Genomic DNA, 8,434 nt, shown 5'->3' with positions numbered 1-8,434 from the left:
CAAGAAACCCTAGTTCTGGTGTCACTTCCTCCAGAATCCTTCCCGGGTATTCCTGACTATTTATTGTACTATTAAAATATAATGCATTTGTTTTTCACCGTTCTTATATTCCTCACTAGGAGCTGAATCTGTTCTAATTTTCCACCCTATTCCCAGCCCCTAGAAGAGTACTGCCCACAGTAGGTATTTTGAATGTCTTCAAAAGAGCAAATTTATTTAAAATTTAAAATAAAATAAATTTGATATTTCAACTGGGCATATAAGCTGTTTTTTTTTTTTTTTTTTTTAAGATTTAACTTATTTATTTGAGAGGGAAAGAGAGAGAGAGAGTGAGCAAGCATGCAAGAGCAGGGGGAGGGAGAAGCAGACTCCCTGTTGAACATGGATCCCCCATGTGGGGCTGGATCTCAGGATCCTAGGATCATGACCTGAGCCTAATTGAGACGCTTAACCAACTTAGCGACCCAGGAGCCCTGTAGAATTTTTTTAAAAAACTCAAATCCATGGGCAGCCCGGGTGGCTCAGCAGTTTAGCGCTGCCTTCAGCTCAGGGCCTGATCCTGGAGACCTGGGATGGAGTCCCATGTTGGGCTTCCTGCATTTCCTGCATGGAGCCTGCTTCTCTCTCTGCCTGTATCTCTGCCTCTCTCTCTCTCTCCCTCTCATGAATAAATAAATAAAATCTTTAAAAAAAAAAATCTCAAATCCATGACTTTTTTTTTCTTTCTTTCTTTTTTTTTTTTTAGAAAACAAATGGCAGAAAGTAACTACAAATGTATTAGGCACAAATATAATTATTTTGGATCAATTAATTAAAATCTGGAAAGCAATAATGTAGCTAAATGGTGTAAGTAACCTAAACCAGAAACCCAATGAATGGCAGCACTTTTCTTCCCTCTGATGCCTTCTGCTTCTGCCTTGCAGCTGGGCTATGGTCTGCTTCTCTCTGAAGGCAGGGCAGGAAACCGAGCACCTGCCAAGCTAAGTTGCCTCTATTTTGGCCTCATTCCATTTTGAAAAATCCCAGGGAAATGCTCTGATTGGGAGCCTCTGGGTTTTGAGCCAACACGTGTTCAAAACCTAGCATACCCTTAATGTTTCCTGCCATGATGCACAAAGTGCATCATGGCAGGAAGGGAAGGGAAGACGATCACTCCTCCAAAACAGGGTGCTGTCATTCAAGAGACAAATTAAACTGGGTAGAAGGAAAGTACAAGGAAACAGTGTGACTACCAGCCACCTTGAGAAGCTCCTCCTCAAATCGTGAGAAATACCCTCTTCCTTCTCAGAACTCATTTCTCTTTCTCGTAAGTAAGGATTTAGTACGGTGGACTCCAGAGTTGACTGTTGGACTTGACAGATTATATAAATGCATGTGTGCATATATACTAGATCAAACATGGTATATGGATACATAATATATGCGCTCCCCATTTCCACAGCTGACTGGTTTATAGCAGTGTTCCTCATGCATACGTTGTTCCCACTCCTTATACAACAGGTCCTTCTGGACAGGAGCTGCCGCCACTACGTGGATAAGCTGACAAAGGTTCCCCTGGAGCTAGAGTCACATGTCTGGTGCCATTGTATGACACAAGGATCATTTTCTCACTCCATGGGAATTCCTTGAGTACAAGCATCTGTAGTGACTAAGAGTTCCTATCTATGTATCCTGCATAACCCTTCCCATGAAACTGAGAACATACTAGGTATTTCATTAGCATGTGAATGAATGAATGAATGAATGAATGGGTAAAATCTGTATAACTAAAAACCACAAGCTAACTAGTTTTATGTAATTAAGGATTTCATAATTCATCTATATCTGATTTATGATTTTTCTTATCAAATCTGAGCATGCTTTATTTTAATTAACCTTTTTATGTTAATGACTAACAAACTTTAAGATTTAATAAAATTTAATAAACCTAATCCTTTTAATAAACTTTATTAGTATCTGCCATTCAATATGCTAATTGAATTAAAAGGCTAACATCTCTGGTTTTTTGACAATGTAATATCTAGAAGCTATACTTGGTCCATAGGAAATCGTTTCTTATGAGAACTCCTACCATAAGTAATAAATAGGTAAAGGTTGATCAAAATGGACACAAATTTACAATTTACCCTGAATCTTAAATTAAATGTGGACTTGTTAATGCCCTTTTCCTACAGTTGCCCAGATTTTGACTTCAGCAAATATATTTCCTCTTCAAATGACCAAACTTCAGTTAAATTGATTTAGTCGAAATTTTAGGCAGTTTTGGTTGCAGAGGTAGTACAACTTCACTTGGGATTTATTTTCAGAATATATGAGCTTTTTGGTTGACGTTTGTCAGCATTAATGAATCAACAGAGCTGAGTGAAAGAGATTGGCCGATTCTGAAGCCTTTAGAAAGGTGGTTCTTTGAAACCACGGCGCCTGTGTATCAGATGCTCAGATACTGGTTTTCTGTCTACCTCCTGTTCTCTCTTTGAAAGAAAGAGTGTAAACTAGGTAGACAGACAGGTAGACAGAAATAATAACAATCCAAACAAGGTAGGGACGCAAATTACAGCATTTGCTATTAAAGACCTGTGAGCAGCTCTCTGCTCCTCCCCGTTGGACAGACAGCAGCATCTTCTGGTCCGGGGCCAGCCGCGTCCCCTAGACATGATGGTGAAGGTCGGAGTGAACCGATTTGGCCATATTGGGCCCCTGGTCACCAGGGCTGCTTTTAACTCTAGCAAAGTGGATATTGTCACCATCAATATCCCTTCATTGTTCTCAACTACATGGTGTACATGTTCCAGTAGGATTCTACCCACAGCACGGTCAAGGCTGAGAACGGGCAACTTGTCATCAATGGGAAGTCCATCTCCATCTTCCAGGAGCGGGATCCCGCCAACATCAAATGGGGTGATGCTGGTTCTGAGTATGTTGTGGAGTCCACTGGGGTCTTCACCACCATGGAGAAGGCTGGGGCTCACTTGAAGGGTGGGGCCTAGAGGGTCATCATCTCTGTTCCTTCTGCTGATGCCCCCATGTTTGTGATGGGCGTGAGCCACAAGAAGTAGGACAACTCCCTCAAGATTGTCAGCAATGCCTCCTGCACCACCAACTTCTTGGCTCCTCTAGCCAAAGTCATCCATGACCACTTCAGCATCGTGGAGGGCTTCATGACCACCGTCCATGCCATCACTGCCACCCAAGATCGTGGATGGCCCCTCTGGGAAGCTGTGGCCTGAGGGTGGAGGGGCTGCCCAGAACATCATCCCTGCTTCCACTGGCACCACCAAGGCTGTGGGCAAGGTAATCCCTGAGCTGAACGGGAAGCTCCCTGGCATGGCCTTTGTGTCCCCACCCCCAAGGTGTCAGTTGTGGATCTGACCTGCCGCCTGGAGAAAGCTGAAATATGATGACATAAAGATGGTAGGGAAGCAGGCATCGGAGGGCCCCCTCAAGGGCATCCTGGGCTACACTGAGGACCAGGTTGTCTCCTGTGACTTCAACAGTGACACTCTACCCACTCTTCCACCTTCAACTTGGGGCTGGCACTGCCCTCAATGACCATTTTGTCAAGCTCATTTCCTGGTATGACAATGAATTCGGCTACAGCAACTGGGTGGTGGACCTCATGGTCCACATGGCTTCCAAGGAGTAAGAGCCTCCTGGACCACCAGCCCCAGCAAGAACAAGAGGAAGAGAAAGGCTCTCAGCTTCTGGGGAGTCCCTGCCCCAACTTAATCCCCCAAAACACTGAGAATCTCCTGACCTCCAATTTACATCCTAGACCCCCAGGAAGGGGAGGGGCCTGGGGAGCCCTACCTTGTCATGTACCATCAATAAAGTATACTGTACCCCCCAAAAATAAAATAAAATAAAATAACCTGTGTGCTTTTTTTGTGGAACTGGGCAATGAGGGAATCCCAACTAGCCATGGATGACAACACTTGTTTTGGCAATTATTTCTAAGGAAAGCTCATGTGGTAGACATCCTTAAGAGGCCAATGAAGGCATGCAAATTTGATACACTTTCCTTCATTGAATATAAATATTAGTGTTTTATTCATCAGAATCCTCAAAAGCTAGGCCTGGACTCTTTAGATGGTTTCTTTTTTGTGTGCAAATGGATGCATCTCCTTCCAAAGAGCTAGTGCAAGGATATCTTGCTCTGCAACAGGATGGACAAAGTATAGCTGTTTTCCTTGGTAACTGGAGACTAGTATAAGCACAGACACCATAAGAAATTAGAATCCAGGAAATAATTCAAGGCAGGATAAAGAGGGAAGTATAAAGCCTTAGGTTCTTGGAGCTGTAGGAGGTTGGAACAGAAGATAAGGACAAACCTAAGAAATCAGAGAATGAGAAGGAAGGCACTACAGAGTAAACCAGGCATCTATTTTGTCTTGGGGTTAGTGGCTTGACTGGAAGGTACTTAGTCTAATATAAATGCCTAGTCCTACCATGGTCATCATCTGATATGATATGTCCTTAGTCTTTGCTGAATTTTATTGAAGCAAAGAGGAGAGTAATAATGGCTCGATTTGCAAACTAGATGACACTTCACACTCACAAGGCTTTAGTTTAAGAATTATTTTCCCTCTTTAATGAAAGAGGATTAAGATTGAGAAAGATCGTCTTGCTCAAAATCCCACAATTAACCAGCCTTTCAGCCATATCAGAGCCCTCCTCATCCACCTGATTCCAGAACCTAAGCCTGCTATGCTGTGGTATTTTGCCTTCATAGATTAGGAAAGAAGAGGGGAAAATGAGAAATCAAGACTATAGCTAAGGGGAAATATGTGTGTGTTTCAGTGGGTGTGGTGAGATGGGACGAAGCTTACCATTCCAGTTCCTGGGAAATGTTGCTCTGAAAGGAATCTGTGAATTCTCTGACCTGAATGTAAAAGGGGATATGGGATTTAGTTTCAGCTGATATCTTAATATTTGGCAAGAGCAATCTATTCTCCTGGGACTTTGTTTACCAGAACTCATGGTACTCAGTGGGCTGTGTGAGTGGATCCTACTATAGTAAGCAGGTAATGGAATCAAAAGAGACAATCTGGGATTTGGGACTAGGCACATTTGAACCAGTCTTGGCTCTGCAGCTTATTGCTTAGGGGAAACTGGGTAAATACAAATGTTCCATGAACTTTAGTTGTGAAATAAATAAAAGTTGGGGTAATTTATTCCTTAGAGAATTAATTGGGACAATTCGGTTAGATAGTGTATTTCCATGGACCTGATACAATGCCTGATAAATAGCATACTCCTCATACATTGACTGCTGCTCTTTTAAACAATATAATGCTCCTCTAATCTCAGTGCTCTTCACACTGCGCTCATACCTCCAAGTCACCCAGCGCAGTCTCATATGCCAAATAATTAGAAAGATTAACTTGATCCAGGTAGATCTTGGTGAAGTTGGAGAGTTGGCAAAGGTTGAGTTTAGTACAACAGAATGTCTCCCATGAATTATTTTTTCTTTCAAAGACATGCCCCCTAAGGGCCTCATTTGCATACTTTATTTCTATCAGGCTCCATTTAAACTTCCAACTAACCAGGAAAACTAGAAAGACAGGATATTCTCTTCCTCTTACATGTGTAATTTCTATTGCTAGCTTTAATAATACTAGCTCTTTTTTTTCCTTTTTCTGTAATAATAAATTTATTTTTTATTGGTGTTCATTTTGCCAACATACAGAATAACACCCAGTGCTCATTCCATCAAGTGCCCCCCTCAGTGCCCATCATCCATTCACCCCCAACCCCCGCCCTCCTCCCCTTCCACCACCCCTAGTTCGCTTCCCAGAGTTAGGAGTCTTTATGTTTTGTCTCCCTTTCTGATATTTCCTACCCATTTCTTCTCCCTTCCCTTCTATTCCCTTTCACTATTATTGTCTTCCTCCTTGTTGTTTATCTCTGTGGAAAGAGAGGCCCTGTTCATAGTTAAATACTTTAAGGTCTTTCAAAAAATTTGGGAAACCTTTTGTGGATAGTGAACAGAACACTTTCTAGTGTCCTTACAGTCATGCCTTGCAGGAGGTGCTCACACAGCAACACAAGATGCTAACCCCTCTCTGATTACATAGATTTTTCTTTTTTCAATGCAGAAAAAAAAAATCTGTCTCATTTCCTGGCTTTAAAAATCTGAGAAACAGGGACACCTGGGTGGCTCAACGGTTCGGCACCTGCCTTCGGCCCAGGGCATGATTCTAGAGTCCCAGGATCGAGTCCCACATCAGTTTCCCTGCATGGAGCCTACTTCTCCCTCTGCCTGTGTCTCTGTCTCTCTTTCTTTCTCTGTGTGTCTCTCATGAATAAATAAATAAAATCTTAAAAAAAAACTGAGAAACCTTGTAAATCAGAGTTAGTGATAATGCTTTAGATATTCTACTACATTAAAAAGAACACATTTCCTCCCATGTCAAATCAAGACAATAATATCTTTCATACTTCTTTCACAAATTGATATTGAATAATATGTGTAAGGAATGAGTTATTTTTGATGATATTCTTATTCCTTCCTCTGCCCCACTTCTAGTGCTTGGATATCTGATTAACAATGGCCTCTTTATATATTTGGTGGCAGGAGGTAAAGGTCAGGCTTTATTGCATATCTATTATGCAATATACTTTCATTTTATTGCATATCTACTATGCAATATATTTTTATTTTATTTTTATTGCATATCTATTATGCAATGCCTGTTTATTTTATTTATTTTATTGCATATGTTATTATTTGATTAACTAGCTGTTTGACTTTGCATTAGGAGCCTCAATAATATTGCTTTGGTACTGGGGAAGGTAGAGGATCCCACATGGGAATTTTCAAAACCTGGTGGGTCAAAACAATTCATTTGTAATAGCATATGGAATATACATTTTATTTTTAAAAAGCAACTGGAATATAGTAAGACTTCACAACATTTTCCTGAGAGATGAGTAAATGCGAAATATAGAAGGCCCAAAGCAAGGTCGAGGGTGTGGATTTAAAAAGGTTTGAAATTATATCATTGCAATGATTCTTTTAAAAGCACTATTGGATAGTTCTTGAAATCCATGATAGTTTTTATTCACCTATTCACTCATTAAATAAATAATTACTGAGCTTTTACTATATTCTGATTGCTGGATACCAATATTTTATGGTTCTATTCAAATGCATTGGTTTAGTTTAAACTTGATTTCCCTGTTTATCATTCTAGGGCTCATTTGGGCAAGTTATTGTGTCTTTTTGCAGAAATGACTAGTTCCCAGGAAGACTGTGGCCTCCAGAGTTGCACCTGAGCAGATCATAATGCACTCAGAGCGGCTGAGTGATTGATGTGTTGTATAAATAGAACACTAAAGACACAATATGGGAATAAGAAGAGCCAAATGTCAAAAAAAAAAATGCCCTGAAAATAACCATTCAAACATATGCAAATTGCTTAATTAATTGACCTCATTTGTGCATGCAGATATCCTTTGCCTTTCCCTTTGTGAATTGGTTATTTTTCATTGTGCTCCAAAACAATATTCCAAGGCTAATTAAACCCTTTCAAGCTATAGGTTAATATTCAATTCATATGTAAACACATTTATAAACATTAATCAAATTCAAATTACTCATTTCATAAATACTGTTTTATTCATTTTCAGCTAATAGATGTGTTTTCTGCATTTATTCAGTGTTGGTCTTGAGAAGTTTGCGTTTGGGGAGATGATAGTTATTTAAATGGAAACCTAGTGTTTACTTTCAAGTTGATTAAGACTTTTCCTAGTTCCCAATTGTTTGTTTCTACAAAGATTTAGCACAAAGGCTTCATCTGGAGTGTTGGTGGGGCGTATAAAATATAATGATGATTATCAGAGAACTATTTCATCCCTGAGCATTTGTGTTTAAAGAGATGTCAAGGGGAGTCTTGCTGCCTGTTCAGACTAGACCCATAGAAAAGTAGGATGAATCTTAATGGAATCAACCCAATCTCAGATCTAGTCTCATCTTGGTAATATACTTATTTGTCCATTTATTAGTTAATGGATAATTGATGTATTTATTCATTTTTATTTATCTACACTTGCACCCAAACATTAATTCACTCAATGGAATCTGCAAAATATCTTTGCGCATCAAAATTTAAAAAGTGCTTGATCCAATTCAAATACCTAGGGCCCATCATAGATACACTGAATCTGACACACCTACATTTTAAATAAACTTACAGAATGATTATTATATGCATCAAAATTCAATTACTTCTGTCTTGCATTGGTATATATTCTATGCGTGCTCAGAGCCAAGCACTGAAATAGGTATTGAGCAGTGGGGGTGTGGCTATAGATGAGGCAGACAGTCTCTTCCTTTAGTCATTGATACTGAAAATTAAATACCATGAGTGTCATGATAGGAGACACACAAGAAGTCATAGGACTATATAACCAGAGATCTTAAAGTAGGGGAAAG

General features: G+C 40.0%; 1 pseudogene; it reads left to right on the top strand.

Annotated features, from left to right (window-relative positions):
- The first annotated feature begins 2,655 nt into the window (after positions 1-2,655).
- Positions 2,656-3,717, top strand: LOC112916053 (glyceraldehyde-3-phosphate dehydrogenase-like; annotated as a pseudogene).
- Positions 3,718-8,434: the final 4,717 nt, after the last annotated feature.

This window comes from Vulpes vulpes, chromosome 13 (genome assembly GCF_048418805.1).
Source record: "Vulpes vulpes isolate BD-2025 chromosome 13, VulVul3, whole genome shotgun sequence".
In the NCBI taxonomy this organism is placed as follows: Eukaryota; Metazoa; Chordata; class Mammalia; order Carnivora; family Canidae; genus Vulpes; species Vulpes vulpes.
The sequence above is the reverse complement of the archived record's forward strand: the minus strand, read 5'-3'. Positions and strand labels throughout refer to the sequence as shown.